This window comes from Ictidomys tridecemlineatus, chromosome X (genome assembly GCF_052094955.1).
Source record: "Ictidomys tridecemlineatus isolate mIctTri1 chromosome X, mIctTri1.hap1, whole genome shotgun sequence".
Taxonomy (NCBI): domain Eukaryota; kingdom Metazoa; phylum Chordata; class Mammalia; order Rodentia; family Sciuridae; genus Ictidomys; species Ictidomys tridecemlineatus.
In genome coordinates, this window is record NC_135493.1 from 35,143,945 (window position 1) to 35,165,775 (window position 21,831).

At 34.9% G+C, this 21,831-nt stretch overlaps 1 pseudogene; it reads right to left on the minus strand.

Annotated features, from left to right (window-relative positions):
* Window positions 1-17,540: 17,540 nt before the first annotated feature.
* LOC120890977 (U6 spliceosomal RNA) lies at window positions 17,541-17,632 on the minus strand (annotated as a pseudogene).
* Between the last annotated feature and the right edge of the window lie 4,199 nt (window positions 17,633-21,831).

Genomic DNA, 21,831 nt, shown 5'->3' on the forward strand with positions numbered 1-21,831 from the left:
CAGCCTGGCCTAGGCCGGGTGCAGACCCCCTCTCCATACAATGCAATAGGCTAGGACTCTTAGCATCCATAATTGAAAGAACTCAGCCTTCTGCTTCCTCAAGAGCAACAGACAAATGGAAGCAGGGCAGACCTGAATGGGATTATAGGCCTAACCAATAGTATTATTACTTTTACAAACCAAGATTAGCATAAATTTGTACCAATAGCATTGACCAGAGTGCTATATAAACCCGTAGACTACTACACTAAGGGAGTGTAGTAGTCTACACTATCCCTATTGGAGTCCATCCCCTCTTACCTCTTGAAGAGGTCTGTTTCTATTCTTCACACTGGTGTTCTTTTCATTTTGTCTTTTGCTATATAAAGACAATTTTGAGGAGAAAAGAAAAATCTATTGATTGGCTATTAGCAAGGCTAATTCTCATTAAAAATTCTCATAAAAACTAAATATTTAGTTTTTTTCCCAGTAGATTTGAATAAATCTCCTACTCCTTTCACTATTGCTTTCAGTTGTCCCATGGATTTCATTCTTCTGATTTGTGAGATAAGAACTTGGAAAGAAGTAGGCAGTCAGAGTCTGGGATTTATTACAACGGTGGAGAGCATAGCTCCCATTTAGAGGCACAATACTGAGAGCTGTAACATACCACTCAATGGTAGTAGAGAAGAACTCGGCTTTGCCAGCTATGTCCCTTGGGACTGATGCCCATCAGGCATACCCTGCTGTAATTACCTGCTGACACTCAAACAGGCTTTCTTGGATGCAGAGCCCCACAGCCCCACCTGGCAGTAGAAGCAGATAATTGAGTTTTGTCTCAAACTCTGGCTTCAATAGTAGACCGCAATGTTGCTGGAATGTTCATTTGATCTGCTGACATGATGGATGCTGATGACCACAGGCAGATCCAATGGGAAAACTGCCAAAGTGAAATAATCACCAGGATTTGGGTCACTTAGAGGTGAGAAATATTTAGTTTTTTCCCAATAGATTTGGAGAATTTAGCTCTTTTTTCAGGTCTGCTGTTTTCTTTTTAGCTTGAGACTTCTGTAGATTATTAAACTTCATGTAAATACCATAGAATAATAACCATAAAGTATTATATACAATACATAGATTTCTCTATCTTTTCTTGAAAGCCTTTTTCATCGACTCTTGACAATCTCTGTTAATTAAATCTAGGTACATAGGAAAAAAGTTTCTCAATTATAGTTTGATCAAAACTATTTTCTTCTACTACTTCTTATCTTGTTTTATATTAAAAAGCTTCTTAATAAAACATCCAAATGAGAATTAGCCTTGCTGATAGCCAATCAATAGATTTTTCTTTTCTCCTCAAAACTGTCTTTATATAGCAAAAGACAAAATGAAAAGAACACCAAGTATAATATTGCTTCCTCCCAGTTCCATGATTCAACAACATCCTTGCCCTCAAGTAGAGAGAACAGTAAGTCTTCTTATGAAGTAGAAAATTGCAAATTTTGCATCCATGACTATCTGAGTAGGCTGGGAAGTGACACAGCTGACCAAACTTTATGCTCTCCACAACATAAGGCTGTTTTGATAAGGACATCTAGGTTCTGAGCTAAAGTGAATTTTTCATACTGCAACTAGTTTTCTCCATCTCGGTCCTGAAATTCATACCATTTGAAATATTTGCTGCCTTGATTTCCTTATTATTGCAATATTTGATACATTTTGTGAAGTTTTGAGGTCCCTCTAGTAGTTTTTGGCATGATCACTCCCCGTTCTTCTTTCTCCAACTCTTATGGTTTGAATGTGAGGTGTCCCCCAAAAGCTCATGTGTTAGACAATGCAAAAAGGTTAGAGAAATGATTGGGTTATGGGAGCCTTGACCCAATCAATAAATCACTGACAGGATTAACTGAGAAGTAACTGAAAGTGGGTATAGTGTGGCTGGAGGAAGTGGGTCATTAGGTGCATGCCTTTGGGGTATATATTTTATATCTGGTGAGTGGAATCTCTCTCTTTGCTTTCTTATCATCCTGTGAGCTGCTTTCCTCTGCCACACTCTTCTGCCATGATGTTCTGCTTTACCTTGAGCCCTGAGGAATGGAGCCTGCTGTCCAAAACTTTTGCTCTTCCACAATTATTCTGGTCAGGTCTTTTAGTCACAACAGTGAAAAAGCTGATGAAAATATCAGCCAACTATCCAACAGTCTGTGCTCATATGCTTTGCTCAGATTTGTCTTTTAGTTGTTCTGAAGTATAATAGTCCCTTTGCTTCTATTACAATAGTTCTCCCTAAACTCTTTTCTTACCAACTTTAAGACTTGTGTGTACTTTTTTATGATGAGAGTTAGGGGGAACATAGACAAGAGAGACTATCATACTCTAGAATTTCTCCACAAATAATTACAGCCTCCAAGCCTCAATCTTCTCATCTTTAGAGTGAGGATAATGATTTCTTCCTGTTCCTACCAGAAAGACAGATTTAGGGTGACATCTGAGAAGACATATTTTGCTCTGAGCTATTTCAAGTATGGCGCACTTTAGAGAATTATAAGTCGTTATTGTTATTCCAATAATATCAAAAATGTCTTTTTAAAATCTGGTGATATTCCAAATGTTGTCCTTAGAAGTCTTTGGTCCAATAGCTACAGAACGAAAGTAGCACTTGGGAACTTATTAGAATCTAAGTTCCTACTTCAAACTCATCAAATCAGAAACTCTGAGTTTGAGACCGAGCAATCTCTTTTTATATGCATTCCAACACTCTAGGTAGTTCTGAAGTATGTTCAAGTGTTAGATAATAATCAATTAATATATATTAGTGAGTCTTTAAAAAAGAAAATGCTTTTTTCCCAAAAAAGTTTTGAAAAGATTTGTATGACATCAGCTGTGTTTACCCACATCTAAAAAATAATGCCCCAATACTTAGAAAGTTATTCCTTTTAAATCATGCAATTATAAATATTTTTTCTAATAGACAATGTGAATATTTGATTCATTTCTTATTCTTGTTTCCTTGAGGAGATATGAATGAGCACAAGAGGTACATTTTCTGAAGCAAAGCCCTACAATTCCTCTCACATCCTACTCTCATCATGATAGAAAAATTCACTGTTGATGGATGACTCCTGTACTCGATGAGACATCAAGCCCTATTAGTCACTCATTTTTGCAATTTAAATTCTGGATTTTGTTTTTCAGTGCTACAGACCCATTATAAAAGAGGGCCCAGCTGTTACTTTTTTGCTTCAGGGACATTCTCTGCAAATTCAATGGGTTTTGCTTCAATTCAGAAAATGGAAAGCATTAGGTTTGTAACAATAATTATATCTCTCTCCAGGGCTCTTGTAATATCAAGCCAAAGAGAAGAGTAGTAGTAATTGGTTAGACTCATCAAAAGGGCAAATTTGTTCTCACAACATCTTTTTGCAGTGGGCAAGGGTCCCTTGAACAGATGGACCAATATGCATAATGTTAAATGAATACCTAATATTTGGGTGGCACTGTTAACAATATACTCAATAACTACCTTTTCTGTATTTATGTTTGCTAAAGTTTTGAGTAGGTAGAACTGGTAAAATCCAATATTGGGAAAATAATATCAGATCCTTTAATTCAATATTTTCCTTCTAAGGTGGGAACAGTAGAAAGACATGTAATAATGATGAAGACTCCATTCTGAGGTTTTTCTTCCCCTGGAGGAGGAAGATGCTTCTTTGGTATACTTAACTACTGCTAACACATCTCTAAGCATTCTGACTTTTTTTGCAAATAAGATTTTTCATCCATCTTCAATTGCTGTAAGTCTACAGGATGGGCTAGACCCTACTCCTATAATCGAGCAAAGTAACCTGATATGAAGTAAAAATGGGAGGAACTTACATATTAAGGGGTGGATGGGAGGTACATATGGGAAGAAAAGTATACCTCAAAATGCTGAAGGGAAGGATAAGAACCCAAGGCTCCTGGCCCTTTTTATGTTTTCTATATATTAAGATTTATCAATTTTGAAGCATGAAGCACTTTGATTTTCAGGAAGTTATAACCAACATTAAAGGGGAGTGGTTCCCTACATTTTCTGGGGTTTGGTGGAAATTGCTTTTTCTGAATGGGTTCTGGGCACTTTAGCATGTTGAGTACTTTGAAGGGAAGAATAAAAGGGTCTCAGAAGTAGGAAGTTCTCTTTGACTTTCTTCCTACTTCTCCCTCTGAGCAGGCCAGAGAAAGTAGAATTTCACTTCATAGGAAGCTTTGAAAATGGTTAAGAAAGTGTTAGAGACACAAATATCAAGACAAAAATATAAAATATAAAATAATCACCAGTTAGGACTGGACTACAATTGAATATCAAGTTCCAAGAAAATCCTCTTTTGAGCATTATAAAGAAGCCTGTTCCCATTTGTTGACCCTCTAGATGAACGTAGAGAATAAATATTTATTGAGTAACAAATGCTGTAAAAGGTCTGTGTACTGTACTGAAACAGTTCAGAAAATGCTAATCCCAAATATGTCACTTTGGTATATTGAGGACATCAAACTGAGGTCATTTGAGGAACAGAAAATACAGGGAGAAGCTTGCTCTGAACTTCCTTTATCTGCCTAAAGACAGATCCTCCAAAAGGAATGAAATTGTATAATGAATCCCCTCCCTGGGAATCTCATCAACCATAAAAGATTAACTGTATCAGAGAATAAGAATTCCTGCCTAGACAGACCTTATCACAAGCCATCCCTTATTCTTCTGAAAGCTACTCAGACTACTTTTATTGCCCCGGTTTTTTTTTTATCTACATACAAGACAAATTTTATTCTCCATACATTTCCTTCCTTCACTCTACCACAACTTGTGTTGCAATTTCCCCCTAGAACCCTAAATCTATATCCCTTTCTGTAGCTCAGGACTCTCTATAAGTATCTAGCATCTGACCCTTCTTTGAGTCTCATACTTTGTGGGATTCCTGATAATACATACAGAATTAAATGTGTTTCTCCTCCTGTTAATCTGCCTGATGCATTTTCAGACTCAAGTATCAAACCCTCAGAAGACAGAGGGAAAATATTCCCTCCCTACAGTTCCCAACTGTAAATCAAGTGAGAATCCCACATTGTGCTCTTCATTAAAGTGAAAGAAGGAGAAGGAGGAGGAAAAGGAAGAGGAGGAGGAGGAGGAGGAGGAGGAGGAGGAGGAGGAGGAGGAGGAGGAGGAGGAGGAGGAAGAGGAAGAAGAGGAGGGGAAAGAGAAGAAGAACAAGAGTTGGGTGCAATGTTGCATGCCTGCAATCCCAGTGACTCTGGAGGCTGAGGCAGGAGGATTGCAAGTTCCAGGAGAGCCTCAGCAACTTAGTGAGACCCTATGCAATTTAGCAAGACCCTGTCTTAAAAAAAAAACTGAAAAGGGCTGAGGGTGTAGTTCAGTGGTAGAGTACCCCTGGGTTCCATCCATAGTACCAAAATAATAATAATAGTAATAATAATAATAAAAAAAATTAAAAATAACTAGAAAAAAGGATAAAGGAAAATGAAGGATTTTTTAAAATATTATTTTCACAGAGTCTTCCTTCCTTAAGTTTGTCTTCTTCTGTTACATGTCCTTTGAAATGATTTTAAAGGTTAAGCTTATTCATTGCATGCATTTTTTTTTTCCTTAGCAGAGGTGAAAATGAAGGATGAAGCATGTCAAAGTTTAACAGCAGCTAAAACAAACATTACATGGAATCTAAGCTATTGAAGTGCTATGAGGGCTGATGTTTATTTGCCATGGAGTTCCTGTATGTTGGAAATTGAATTTTTGTTTCTGAAAGGAAAATTGCGCTCCAGTTTCACACTATCTAAAGTGGAAAATGGCCACCTAGGGTCAGGATATCAGATCTACTGGTGATAGGAATGAAAGAAAATATGTTTTAAGTGAAACAGTACATGTACTCTGACTTAGAGAATTTATAAATGCCATAGCTTTGAAAATGTTCTATCCATTACAAATTTTGGTGATGTTGAACTGGAAAGTATAATTTTTTTTGTAGTCACTATATCCCCATGCCATCATATTCTTTTTAATTTCTTTTAGTTGTAGATGCACACACAGTACCATTATTTTATTTATTTTTATGTGGTGCTGAGAATTGAACCCAGTGCCTCACTCATGCCAGGCAAGCATGGAACTACTGAGCCATAGCCCTAGCCCCCTATTCTCTTTTCATTGGGGAATATTTTGGCTTTCATGTTAAAATGTATGTAGTTGTCATATGTTCTTTGTTACTATTGTATCAAAGTTATTAATATTGCCTCAACAGAGTCCCAATTGGGATGAAGAACTATGTACTCACCTTATTTATACTGTAATCATTTTACTTTTTATTTTATTTGATGTATTTTAGCTTATATTCTACTATGTCTGATATTAATACTGCTAATTTCATTTGTATTTGCTTACCATTTCTTTGTCTATTTTTAAATTTTTAACCTTTATTTTGAATTTTTTTAGTTGTAGGTGAACATAATACCTTTATTTTGTTCATTCATATGTGGTGCTGAGGATTGAACCCAGGGCCCCCCCACATGTTAAACCTTTTTTAATTACTTTATTTTTGGAGAGTTTCTTGTAGAACATACTTCTTACATAACTTGAGGTCTTTTCTTTGCTGTGACAATTTATCATATTACCATTCAAGTTAGGAGAGATATTTCTTTTTATTTTATTTGTTTTTGGTGCTGGGGACTAAACCCAGTGGCTCTTCATCACAGCTACATCCCTAGCATTTTTATTTTTTATTTTGAGACAGGGTCTCACTAGGTTGCAGAGGCTGGCCTTTGAACTTGTAATCCTTGTGCCTCAAGCCTCTCAATTCACTGGAATTGTAGGCATGAACCACCATGCCCAGGCCTTATATGTAGATTTTAACTATTCATTATATTTTGCAGTTTCTTTCTCCTTCTTTTATAGATTCTTTGCTTTGATCAGATTGATCAAATTTCCTTTTAATTCATTCCCTTCCACATCAGCTGTTAGGATAATATGGAATTCCTAAGAATCTTATGTATTTACTTTTCACCTTTGAGGAAACCTATGCCTGCCCATGGAATCTCTGCAAACCCTTACAGAGTAAGGGGACTTTGCTGATGTCCCAGTTGCTAGATCTTTAGTTGTCCATGTAGTTAAAAAACAGCAATATCCCCAGATTTGCACATTTTTCCTGAAGACTTACAATGTCAGCTATATCTGCCAGCCCCAACAATCAGACATAGTTATTTTAGTGGTTAGCTGTCTAAGCAGTGAGATGGGAGGGAGAGAACATCAGAAACATGTACTCCGGCCACAATTTTCTTTACTAGTTTTAATTTATATTGGATTTTCATGTTTTTAGAACTCTAGCACTAAAATTACACATTTCAACTTGTCCAGAATCCAATTTCACAGAATAAAAATAGTGATTTCTTCTCAATTCTAAATTCTGTGGAGAGACAGAATGTGGATTAAATTTTCATTAGTCTTTGCTTTTTCAAAATTAAACAAAAGTAATACAGTTGCTTTTGTTGAAAGAAAATTTTTCCTTCCAAAATATCCAAATAATAACTTTAAGTCCTTATATTTATATAATGCTTTGTTGCAACGTTTATATATATCCATTATTTCAATTATGTTATTTCTTCGAGAACAGAGAATCATTGTTTCTACCTTAAAAGTAAGCAAACTAAAGGAGAGTGATTTTAAAGGACTTGTCCAAGTTCATAACACTAGAACGAGACAGGTATTCTTCAGGCATCCTTATACTAGATTTATTGCTCTTTTATCTATACATGATAAAATATAAACCATGCACATTTCACATAAAACTTTACTGTTCACTTCTTTTCCCCTTCTTTCTTTTAAGGATCTACCAAGAGAAATAGAATAAAGGTACAGTAAAAACATATAATATCTAGACCTTTATAGAGAAAGCCATCAGACTCCCAGTCTCTCCCAAATATGAATGCATCATTGATAAGCCTCTTGACTTAGTTTTATTCAGGACACACATTATCTTTATATTCTGAAACTAACACCCATGTGTATTCTACTTTACTTATTGCCTGGTAAATCCTATCCTACATTTCTAGGATAAGACTAAGGTGACAGCTGCCAATGTCTCTTGCCCACAAGCTAGAACTAATGTTTTACATTTATATGATAATGGGGAATTTCATAGAATATCTTCATATTATAAGTAATTTGATTCAACAACCCTATGAGATAGGCTAAGCAATAATTATGCAAATTCTACAAAGGCACAAAAACATAAAGTGATTTTTCCAAAGTTACATAGTTACTTAATGCCAAATTAAATTTCCAATGAGTTTTCCAATGTTCTACTTTCTGTGACTATGGAAAGTTCATATTCAATAAATACAACCTTTTAAATGTACAGTAAGTGCTATAGTTTGGGTATGAAGTGGCCCCCCAATGGCTGTGTGTTAAAGGCTTGGTCGCCAGTCTGTGGCACTGTTGGTGAAACATTTAAGAGTCAGGGACTAGTGGATAGACGAGGTCATTGGGGGTATGCCCTTGAAAGAGATATGGAGATCCTTTCCCCACTCCATTTACTCTTTGCTTCCTGGCTTCTATGAGGTCAGAAGTTTCCTCCATCTTGTATACCTTGTCATTATGTACTCTCTCATCACAGGCGCAAACACAAAAAGGCCAAATGACCATAGACTGAAACTTCTGAAAATATGAGCTAAAATAAACCTTTCCATCTTTTAACTTATTTATCTTAGGTATTTCATCACAGTGATGGAAAGCTGAATAACACACTAAGGTTTTCAACATGTATGGAAATAACTAAAATAAGTGTATATTAGTTTATGGCCATTATTGTTGCTGGGGGAGATGGTATCTGATACACTTTGTTAGAGTTCTGTGGCTAAAATCTAGAACTATCTCAATGTCTAAATCGATTATCAAAATGTTTTGGAAGCATAAGATTATGGAAGGAAGTTTGTATTTCATTATTTTGGATAGGAAAGATAATAATCCATTTCCAGATCTCATAAAAAATTCTGGTTTCTCCAAATATCACCAAAATAGTTTGGGAGGAGGGGGGAGTTCAATACTCAGGGTCACTTGACCACTGAGCCACATCCTCAGCCTTATTTTGTATTTTATTTGGAGACAGGGTATCACTGAGTTGCTTTTGCTGGGGCTGGCTTTGAATTCTTTATTCTCCTGCCTGAGCTTCCCGAGTTGCTGGAATTACAGGCATGCATCACTGTGCCTGGTCCCGAAATATTTTAAAATACTTAAATTACCATCTACCATCATGTATATAATACAAAGCAATTAAAACCCCCAATAAATAATACATGCCAATTTAATATTGGATGAAATCATTAGTGCATTCATTTTACACAATATCACATGATATAGAACCCCATTTTGCCAATTATACTTCCTTCAACAGTGCAAAAAATAAGTTCCATGATACAAATCAACAATGGAAGAAGCAAACAGAGGACTGATAAAGGGTCACCCTCCAAAAAGGGGTGGGAAGATGACGATGATACTACACGACAATATAGTATCATATATGGAACACAAGACAGAATCCCATCAGGAGAACAGTGGAGATACTGTTGTAGTATATTTTGCTTTCCTTGGGCAGTAGTTTTGTGCAAGGTAATTAATAATTAATAAAAACTTTTTCTCTTTTTTTGACTATGGCACATGTTTAGAAAGTGGGATTTTAAATATTCTATTATAAATATGTTTAACTGATCTACTCTCCTTACTTGACAATGAACTCTTTAAGGTAAGATACTCTTGTCTTATCCTTGTGATCCCAGAAATTAGCACAGTTCTAGACATCATCAATTTGTAATCAATTCATGATGAATGGATAAATGAAGAACATGGTGAATTGACCAAGGTTTTGCAGTTAGTTCTGAATATGGCATGCCTTCTGATTCTTTTGTCAAGATTATCTATAAATGTGTTCTCAATTCTTTTCAGTGTCAGAAAAGACAAGATTGTTCTCAGTGAAAACATTCAATTGATTAATTTGCTTGCAAAGCACCATTATTTGTCTTTCACTGTAAGTTAATATAGTATGATAAATTTATTGTCTGGTATACAAAGTCAATATTCTTATTTACAACCTCTATATTCCCATGGAATTAATCTAACTCATGATTTATAGAGTGTTTTATCTAATATTGTTAGAAAGATTCTGTTTGTTATAGTGTGTGAAGATCTTGGCAATAGTTGACTGTGTGGTACTTTGGAGACACAGCCATAATATAAACTGATTAAGATTGGTTTAGAAGTGAAAATATTACTATTACCAATCTGGAAGCTGATTGGCAATATGATACACAGATGTTGCATTATAATGAAATATTCCAGTGAGAAGTACTTAAAGATTTTTGCATGCTATTTTTAATATCACTTACAGTATGTTTATAAATAAAAGTAGATACACATTTAGCTGCCAAATTTTTCTAAATGCTATCTGAATTATGTTTAAATTTGTTGATTATTATGCACTTTATTTTTTATCTTGCATTTTTTGTATTGGATATTTAACCCAGGGGTGCTTTGCCACTGAACTACATCCCCAGCCTTTCTTATTTTTTATTTTGAAACAGGGTCTCACTAAGTTGTTTAGGGCCTTGCTAAATTGCTGAGGCTGGCCTTGAACTTGCAATCCTCCTGCCTTAGTTTCCTGAGTTGTTGGGATTACAAGCATGTGCCACTGAGCCTGGCTTTATTATGGGTTTTAAAGAAAAAAAATCATATGATAAAATGAACATCTAAAAAGAGAACATTCCTTAAGAGAAGTACTCTCAGCAATCAGGTTTCTCAGAAATTCCACAAGACTAGAGCCATTAGCAATTTGACTTAGAGTTCCTCTTGGGAAACCACTATTGAACAATATGTTGGGTAGCAAGTTTTTTTCTGATGGAAACGGCAACAGTGCTTATTGTGATGTACCATGAAAATTAATAAATTTTCTGAGGACAGAATTGTATTATTTCAATAATATAAATTTTGAACTATTTATTTTCCAATCTTATACCCTGAAACTATTTGTGTGTTTCAAATTTGGTTGCCAAGATTCTATTTAAAGAAAACTGAGAAATTATACTTATTCTGAGGTTAAGGCCAAAACTCTGATAAAAGAAGAAAAAACATAGTGGTTGAAACTCATTTATTTTCATAAGTGAATCAATAAGCCCAGTGGAATGCACTAAGATAATCAAATAATTGAAAAAAAAGTCTATCTGAATCCAGATTAAGATTAGGATTATTTCTTCTGGAAAGATAAAGTTGCTAAGAAGGTTGGTATGAGTAACTATGACCAAATAGAAAGGTATGACTGCAATCTAAAAAATCCTAACTTGATGTATATGTTATATATCAGTTTCTGCTTACCCAGTCCTATTCAGTAGTTGATTCTCTATTTGCTCAAATATAATTAGTTTAACACTCTCAGTAAAATATGCTAAGAAAGCAATAATATCAGTTTTGGGAGGGTAGGACCTTCTTATATCTTGAACTCTTCAAGGTAAAGGATTCTTGTGTTATCCTTGTGATCCCAGTTTTATCTACAGTGGCTAGCATGTTGCCTGGGATAGAGTAGACACTTGATATTTACTGACCTAATGAAAGAGATTTCCCCCAAATAATTAGAATACGGAGGATATTTATCTTTGCCTATCTTTTTTTTCTGTGAGTTGATATTATGAAATCAAAACTAACCTCCATTCTGAGAAATCCAACATCATGATTTATACACAGTCATACATGCACATACTCAACACACCACATGCATTCTCTCACTCTCACTCACTTAATTTATCATATAATAGTTATTTTATCCTGATAGGACAATGACAATGGAATAAGTACAAAATGGTTTCCAGGGATATGGTTTCCACTGGCTGTTGAAGTTTAATAAGCACATTGATGGTCACTGAATATGCCTAGAGGTTTCATTACTTGATCAGTGATTTTTATTGCCCTGCACTTGGTAATTGTGTAATGTGTAAGCACTTCTTATCAGTTTGATAATTTATCACACTTGCTATTTTATTTATCCAGTTGCCAACTTGGCTTCTTGATTGTTCTACTAGAACAAAACTTTTTCTGGTCACCCCAGCATCTTTGGTTCTAGGTATCTTTCCACCTTCATGATACAAGCAGCTAACCCAAGTCATACTTCATACCTCACTCAACATGTCTAATTCTCTTATTATCTGGTAAAACTAAAGACTTACAATCCTGGATGTCCATTAGAAGCCACTGAAGGGGTGCTTTGGACACCCAAATTCTATCTCAGACCAATTAGACAAGAATTTGTCATTGTGGGACTTAACATCTGTCTTTAAATCTGTACAGATGATATTCATGTGTGGTGAATAGCTGAGAACCCATGGGCTAGATATTCCTATTGCTTTACCACCAACTTTGTTGGAACATTTGTATGGTGAGGCCAGCGAAGATGGTGCCAGAGTTTGCCATCTTACTCAGGCACTATCATTTAGAATGGCCCAGCTCTACAACCAGATTAGTGGCCTTAGTCCTCGCTCTGCCTCTCTACAACTTTCTTTCTTTCTCCCTAGAAATACCCAATCCTCCAAATCTACATAACATGAAAAAAGTACTATTTTACTAATTAAATATTTTTATTGTTTCTATTTAATAACAAATTTGCTTTATTTTCTCAAAATATTTCAACTTGACTCTATTCTTCACTACATAGCTTCAAAATAAATTGTGAACAGAAAGCTAAGCTGAAAATAAACTGGATTAATATCAAGAGACTAATGTTTAGTTTTGTAAAGTACAATTTGGAAACAGAAAAATGATCATGGTAAAATAAGTTGCTAAAATAATTACTGTAACCAGAAAATTTATCAAATAAAATCCCCCAAACTGGTTATATATAATAAGGACAGAAAATAAAATTAAAGTCTTCCTCTGGAACCTGCCTAAATTCAGAATTTATTTGATTTCTAATACAGAGGTAATATAGTTAACACTGAAAACAAATTGACTAGCTAATCGATGAACTTTATATTGAGAATAAAATAAGAGACATTAAGATATTAAAGTTTGTTTATTGTTTTTATCCCTCTGGATCAAATTTTTCAGGAAGAAAATGTTACTAAATCAAGTCTGTTGCTTGACATTGTCAACTCCAGCCTCATAGCAATAAGAAATCTTGGCACACTGAAACAACAGCAAGATGATACATCTCTTTGGAAAAATCTGACAGTAAGTTTCAACAAAGGCAAAACAAAGCATAATGAAACCAGAGTCCCCTAAATCTGAAAACATAAAAAAAAAACAAGATCTTCAGTAGAAGATCATGGAAATGTCTTTCAAAATATGTTCAGTAACAATCAGTCAAATAGCAGAAAACCCAAGAGATAAAACTGCTCAGTATCTATCTATATAAGTCAAATCATGGTATAAATGAACATTTATTACACTAAACTTTTGTAGAATACTGGTCACAAGAGCACTAAATTCACTCATACTTATGATCCAATAGTTGGCTATGAACCCAATTAGGGAAACAAATTTAAAGAAATGTGACTTCTAAACCAAACTTCAAATATAGTAGGCAAAGAAGATGATTCAATAATATATTGCAGAGGGGGCAGCTCATATCCAAGAAGAATAGAATACTTTAAAAGCAGAGAGATGAGAAAATAGGTAGAGATGATATTAGAAAGAAAAAAGAGGACCAATTTACAGAGTCTAGTACTTGGTTATATAAAGGATTTCCAAATATGAGAGAGCCACTATTCATAATAATGGAAATTATGGAGCAGGCAATATTCTTCAGGAATGAAAAAGAACAAATGTGCTTATTTTTTTAAATTTATTTTTGAAGCTTTATTCATGCTAGGCAAGCACTTCACCACTGAGCTATATCCCTAGCCCCAAATATGCCCGTATTTAAAAAATAAGGAATGATCCTTAAAGTGAAAGACTGGTCATTTGGACATTGTTATTTTTAAAAAAAAAAATATATTAGGAAAAATGATCTGACAGCCAGTTATACACAATACAAGAGCACAGAACCATGCATATCAATTGATACATAGATTTGAAAAAGGCAAGTGATGTCAGTTTAACTTAATTTCCTCCTACATGGGCTTAATAGCCTCAGTGGGTTTCACTGACACAGAGAAAAGTATATTTAATCAACTTAATTCATATAAAGCCATTGATTCTTTCCCACATGTTATTCTCAAATTAAGATAAGAAGTATAGACTTTACTTTGGGGGCATTTATTAGGCACTTCCCAAGTGCTGGATACCAGGTAGACACTATCATGTGACTATGTCAATCCAATCCTGAAAGAAGTATTATTCACATCTATGAAAGTACAGATTGGGACCTAAAGAGTTTAAGTTGCTTTTCTAAAATTATACAAATATTAAAGAAATTGACTTCAGATTGCATGTCATCAGCTTTTTCCTTCTATCCTTCATTTATGAGTCAATTATACATATAAGAGTCTACATGCTGACTGAACACCTTGCCGTCTCTGTTCTGCCACCAGGATTGCCATCCCAATGAGCATCACTACCATTGTTACTGCTATTATAAAAATGCCTGTCATAAGGCTTTTACTCGGATGCCAAAGCTCTCACAACAGAGCTGGTTCCCCTAGCTTCATCCTAACAGTGAAGGCTGAGAATTTCTCCCTTTGTACTGCTGCAAGATGAGATTTTATGCTTCCACCATCTAAGGAGCAGGAGCAAATTCTTGTTGACACATAGAGTTGATTAAAGTAGAGATGGAGAAAGAGATGTGAGATGTGACCCAATGATCTTAATTTAGAACATTAAATGCAATACACACACACACACACACACACACACACGCATACACTTTTTTAACAAGGTGATTATTTCTAAAAGGCAATTATGCATATAGGTCAGTTACACTACAGCTTAAATTTTTTTGTTGTTGTTAATGGGCTGATGTGGGACCTGATAATCATTATAATGTTATTCCTATCAGAAAATTCATTCTGATTTCAAATTACTAGTAGATGAGCTTCTGAGATGCTGGTAAATTATACATTAAGTATTACCTTCATAGCCTTAATCATATTACTCTCGAGCTGAGGACTAGACTTTATTATTTGGGGCATTTACATCACACAATGAATGTATCATACATTTTACACTGTGTGTGTGTGCGCGCGCGTGCACGCGCACGTGTATGCATGTGTGTGTGTGCATTCTATATATGGTGACTGGTTCCTTGAATCCAAGAATAATGCCTCTTTTATAATATCTGGAAATATGCTTCTAAATTATAGGCAATCAATGAATATTTAATAAATAAATGATTTACTGGATAAAACAAACAAGAATACACTGATGAGATTTATAAATATTCAATTCCCCTAATGCCATTTTCTAAAGGCAGTAATAAAATCTGAAGTGATCTTTACCAAACACATAAAGGACTCTGAAAAACAGGAGTAAACTACCAATAGCAAGAGCACTTATTTAGGATGGGAGATAAAAGGTTACGTATATATGCAAGAAGAGAAAAAAATCAGAAACTAAGAATAAGATACTGTAGCAGTATTGGGGATGGGGAAGGACCTTTTTCCTGGGATATTTTACAGTATAAGTAACACAAAAATGTAGATATTGTAAATTAACTTCATCAGTATAATTTTTAAGTTTGTAAGGAAAGAACTAGAGATAATTCCAATAAGAGTGGCTAGGATTATAAAGAGATGGAAGTGAACCCTTTGAGGACTAAGATATAAGAATTAACCTGTATTTCAAAAAAATATAAAGTATATCTACCAGTTCATGCATAACTTTATGATATGACTGGTGACCACTTATTGTCCACATCCCATTGAGGAAAAGAATATAGGTGATCTTTTATTTATTATAAATATTTGGATATACTTATTCATAAAAAAATAACATCTTGACAGTTTGGAAAAATTGGACCATTCCCCCTAGATTATGTACATTTTTTTTTCTGAGCAAAGGGGTCACTCTTCCATGTGAATATTTTAGATATTAACCGGGATGAGTCAAATTCTTAAAGTTGCTTCCAATTTCAGGATTATGAATTTCATTTATTTATATTTACATATAAAAATTATACATTTTGTGCTAACACAATGTTTTGATATATGTGTACATTATCTAATGTTGAAATCAGATTAAACATATCTAGCTTCTCATTTATCAATTCTTTATGATGAAAGCATTCAAAATCCTTTCTTCTAGCTATTTGAAATGAACAATATGTTATCATAACCTATACTCACCCTACTGCTTGATAGCACACTAGAGCTTATTTCTTGTAACTATAAATACCCAACCCTCCTTCCACCCTACTCTCCTCTACCTCTGGTTACCACCATTTTACCCTCATCTTCTATGTGATCAACTTTTATAGATTCCACATATGAGTGACAGCATATGGTACTTGTCTTTCTATGTCTGGGTATTTCATCTATGACATTACAAATGGCAAGATTTGTCCTTTTTAATGGTTGAATAATAGAATATTATGTTTATTCCATTTTCTTTATCCATTCATCAGTTGATGGACACATGTTATTTCCATTGCTTGGTTAATGTGGATAGTCCTACAATAAACATAAGAGTATGCAAATAAGTCTTTGACATACTGATTTCATTTCCTTGGGGTTTATGCCCAGTAGTGAGATGGCTGGATCTATATAGTGATTCTTTTCTTAATTTTGGGGGAAATAAAGCCTGTACTAATTGGTATTCCCATGAATAGTGTACAAGTGTTCTCTTTTCATGTATTTGTAAGTACTTGTTATCTTTCATCTTTTGGTTGTAGCCATTATAACTGGAATGAGGTGAAATTTCATTGTGGATTTGATTTGAATTTTTCTGATGATTAGTGATATTGAATAGTATTTCATATACTTGTTTGTCATTTGCATTGGCATGCCTTATTTTGAGAAATGTCTAAGTCCCTTGGTTTTTTTTTCATTTTATTATTTGTTGTTTTTGTTGCTTTTTTTTTTTGCTATTGAGCTGTTTGAGTTCTTATACTTTATGGAAATTAATCCCTTATCACATATTTAGTTTGCAAATGTTTTATCCCTTTCTGTAGGTTGTCTCTGTTCTCTGTTATTTCTTTTGCTGTACAAAAGCTTCTTCATTTGCTATAATCCTATTTGTTTCATTTTGGTTTTGTTTCTTGCTCTTTCATGGGCCCTATACAAAAAAAAATCCTTCCTTATTCCAATGTCTGGTAGTATTTTCCCTAGTTGATTTCATAGTTTCAGCTCTTACATTTAAATCTTTAATTCATTTTGAGTAGACCCCATCTCTCACTAGTTAGAAAAATCAGCTTATTCTTCTGCATGTAGATCAGAATTTTTTTATTGGTTATTATAACTCTACATAATAATGGGATTTGCTGTGATATATTCATACATGTGCAACTCTCATACTCTCCCTTTCCTTCGCCCTCTCCCATTTCCAGATTCCTCTAGTATATTGGTTTCTGTTATGTTTTCATGAGGTCCCTTTGCTTTTCTTTTTTCTCTTATAAAAAAATATAGAACACTTCACAAATTTGCAGGGTCCATGCTAATCTTCTCTTTGTCATTCCCATTTTAGTGCATGTGCTTCCAAAGCAAGCACTAGATCAGGATTCTGAATGTCTATAGTATAACAAGGTGTTCATTTGCTGGGATTGCCTTAGCAAAGTGCCACTGACCCAGTGCCTTAGTCAATGGAAATTTATGTTTTGCAACTAAAACATAGATTTGATCAAATTCCTTTCTTCTAGTTGTTTGAAATGCACAGTATGTTATCATTACCTAAACTCACCCTGCTGTTTGATAGCACACTAGAACTTATTTCTTGTAACTGTAAGTACCCAACCCTCCTTCCATCCTACTCTCCTCTACCTCTGGTTACCACCATTTTCTTGATCAGAAATCAAGGTGTTTTTGAATGAGCTCTTTCTGAACTCTGTGAGGGAAGAATCTACTGTAGACCACTGTCCTTGGCTTGTAGATCGCCATCTTTTTCCTAAGTCCTCCCACATTAACTTCCTCTTATATATGTCTGCCCTTGTGGCAAATGATTCATTTTTAGAAAGATATCAGTCATATTGATTAGGGCCCACCCAAAAGATGTGATATTAATTTAACTACCAGTATAAATTTCCTACCTCCAAATAGGGTTACAATTTGAAATACAGGGAGTTAGGACTCCAATGCCTCTCTTTTGAAGGACATGATTCAACTTAATAGTTTCAGATATACACAATCATGCTGTCCTAAATAGTATTGTCAAATGAAATGGTTTGTAACCCACAGAGTTATGGAAGATTTTCTTTTATTGTTGAGAAACCTCAAACTTACCTTTACTCTTATTGTACCTGTCACTAAGCTTCTGAGATGGGATGATGGATTCTACTGAAATTATGAATGCTGCATTGTTATATAAAGTAGAAGAAAAGCTTCTCCCATCTTTTCTTAGTTCTCTACCCTCAATTTTGGCATCTGCTGAGGTCCCAGATATGTTTGGCAGTTTTAAAATTGGAATCTCCTGTTGTTCTTTCATTCAGTTGCTTCCCAGGCAGTTTCCAACATACCCAAGACAAACAGGTCAGTGTTTCTTCTATGTACAATATATTTTCATAAAGCAGTCAATACCCACATGACAGAAAAAGGGTAAAATCCACCAAAATATGGTCCAGTTGTTAAGATTGATCTCCCAGGGTTTATAATACTCTTTAATTTTGCACAAATGAATGTTTTGTACAATACATTTTCCACTGAAGAGTGAATACTGAGTTAGAAGAAGAAATTTTCATAAACACCTTTCTGAATTTGACATAAAACTAATTTATTCAGCTATTATGCATTGGGCACTTTTTAAAAACATGTTGTGTGTGATGCAAAACCCTATGAGGGTATTCACTAAGGGATCTAGCTCTTATTCAAAGGAAGATAGGTTAGCAGAGAAGATAAACATGTACACAGCTAACTTGAATACAAAGCAGCATCTAATAAGTGCTTTAATAGATAGAGATAGAATAAACTACTGTGAGGCCCAGAAGAGGGAGTAGTTAATCATGCCCAGAGTTCTTCTCACTAATGTACATTAACACCAATTTTTGGTCTTTTGCTTTTACTTACAATTCTAGAAGGTGAACTTGGAAAAACTTTGCAACGGCATTTTGAAAAGTGAAGTTCTGAAACCAGAAGGTTAAAGCTGGGTACTGCAGCTGATAAACAAGGAAAGTTATATGACTGTGTCGAATGAAAATGCCACTGCATTAGTCTAGCAGTTCAATCAAATGTTCCTAATCCTCCATCAATCTAAACAGAACATAACCATACCTTTTTCAGGCCAAGTGTACAAAAAACCTGCCAAGAGAACGGAAATGAAGCTGAAATTACTGCCGTTTCATGAAATTTATGATGCCAAAAATGCCATTTAAGTTAAGCTGCTGCTGAAGAAAAAAAAATGAATTTAATTAAACGTGGGGCAGACCATTCATGATTTCCTTTGCAGGGTGCAGAGGGGTTTACTCTACACTACCCATTATTGTTGGCAACAGTTCTTCTTGGTGAATGAACCTTTTAAAAATAAAAACAAATAAAAAGACCATGATGCTTTTCCTCATTTCCTCATTGAAAGAGAAAAAAAAAAAGACTCAAAAATTAAGAGAGTGCTGAGAGAAACTTCAATGTGTTTCTATGGTAATCAAGATCAGCAGCATGAGTCTATCATAATTATATATTCCAAAGCTCAAATAAAGTTATAACTTACTGAAATTCTGTAGTTGCTAAAGAAAGAGGATTAGGATGATTGTTATCCAAATCACATGAAGCATTTTCAGAGTTGATGCATAATAAAAATTCTGAATAACTTTAAAAATAATTACTTGTTATAATGTCTCATAGAACCAGAATTGAAAGGGAGTCTTAGATTGAACTCATCAGTGGACAAATCAGAAAAACAGTCTATAGTACAGAAAACTAACCACCTGTTCCAAGGTCCCTGCAGCTAATGGAACTCAGATTACAACTCAGGTCTCCTTTTTCCCAGATCTTTCTAATATGCTAATTATTTACCCCTGAAAAGTACAGAATTAAAGATGTTAATTCATATTTTGGGTATAAAAATAACAAGGCTGACTGTTTCCTCAAGTTTAAATACATGGATTCTGAAACCAGACTACTTGGATTTACATTCTAGCATCTCCATTTACTAGTTCTGAGTTTGGACAACTACCAAATTACCCTGTGCCTTATTTCCTCATCTGAAATGAAGGTGCAATGTCTTCTACCCTGTTGATTTGCCATGAGAAATAAATGAATAAACAAGTGTGAGTGTATTGAAATGTGTCTTAAACATAATGTGTTTTGTGACTATTATTATTTCAACCATCTAAATCAACCATTTTAACATTTTTCCATGTTGAGAACATTGCCTTCCACCAGTGGCTCATCTTGGGAAAAATGTCAAAGTGGTTTCACTGAACATTTGTGGACTCATTACTCCTTCCTCTGTCTTTGAGCATCCATCATACTGACTATATTGCCTATATGCCATAATTGCAATGTTCTGCTTGGTTCTGTCCACCTCTGGAAGCAATTGTTGTGGCCAAACTTGGCAGCCACTTCCTTGCCACAACTGTCTGGTCTCACTCCCTTGGGGCCCCACAAAGTATATCTGAAATGTTATGATATAGTTGTTTAATATATTGTCCTTCTGAAAGGTATTGTGCTTTCAAGATGAATTGTGTTTAGTATTGCTACTTCAATAATGAGAAGAATATCCAATTAAGGAATTCTAAATATTTTGGCAGGGCAACAGAGGGGATAGGGACCCAATGATTTTTTCACTATTTGTCATGTTATCTCAGTTAATTCTCAACCATGTGTTATGGTTTGGATGTGAGGTGTTCTCCAAAATCTCACATTTGAGATAGTGCAAGAAGGTTCGGAGGAGAAATGATTGGATTGTGAGAGTCTTTAACTCAGTCAGTGATTTAATCCTCTGACAGGTATTAACTGAGTGGTAACTAGAGTGTGACTAGAGGAGGTGGTTGATTTGGGGCATGGCTTTGGTGTATATATTTTGTATCTGGAGCTGGAGTCTCTCTCTCTCTCTCTCTCTCTCTCTCTCTCTCTCTCTCTCTCTCTCTCTCTCTCTCTCTCTCTCTCCTTTCTGATCACCATGATGTGAGCTGCTTCCTTCTGCCACACTCTTCCACCATGATATTCACCCTCACCTCAAGCCCCGAGGAATGGAGCAGGCCTTCTCTGGACTAAGACTTCTGAAACTGTGAGCCCTCAAATAAACTATTCTTCCCTTATAGTTAAGGTGTGCTGATCATGTCCTGTAGTCACAGGAGCAGAAAAGCTGACCAAAACGCCATGGAATATATTATTCTCTCCCACTTCAGCAATAAGAAAATTAAGGCTCAGAGAGAGGAGGTGAAATGTTTAAAATCATACAAATAATAAATTGAAAGAATTTCTGGTTGATTTGGTTCCAAAATCTGTTGTCAGTATTTTAAAAATAACTTTTAAAAAATTTTTATTTTTATTTATTTTTATGTGGTGCTGAGGATTGAACCCAGTGCCTCATGCATGTAAGGCAAACACTCTAACACTGACCTAAAACCCCAGCCCATGTTCTCAGTATTTTTCATAAATAGTTCTTTAATCAGTGCTCCTCAAAACACACCATTTGTGCAAATAACTCTTCCTTGTGTCTTAAGATGGGCTCTTTTTCTCTAGGAACTGCTGAACTATCTTCCAGTTGATATGACAGTTCAAAATATAGCTAGAATATTTTCTGTACCATCTTATATG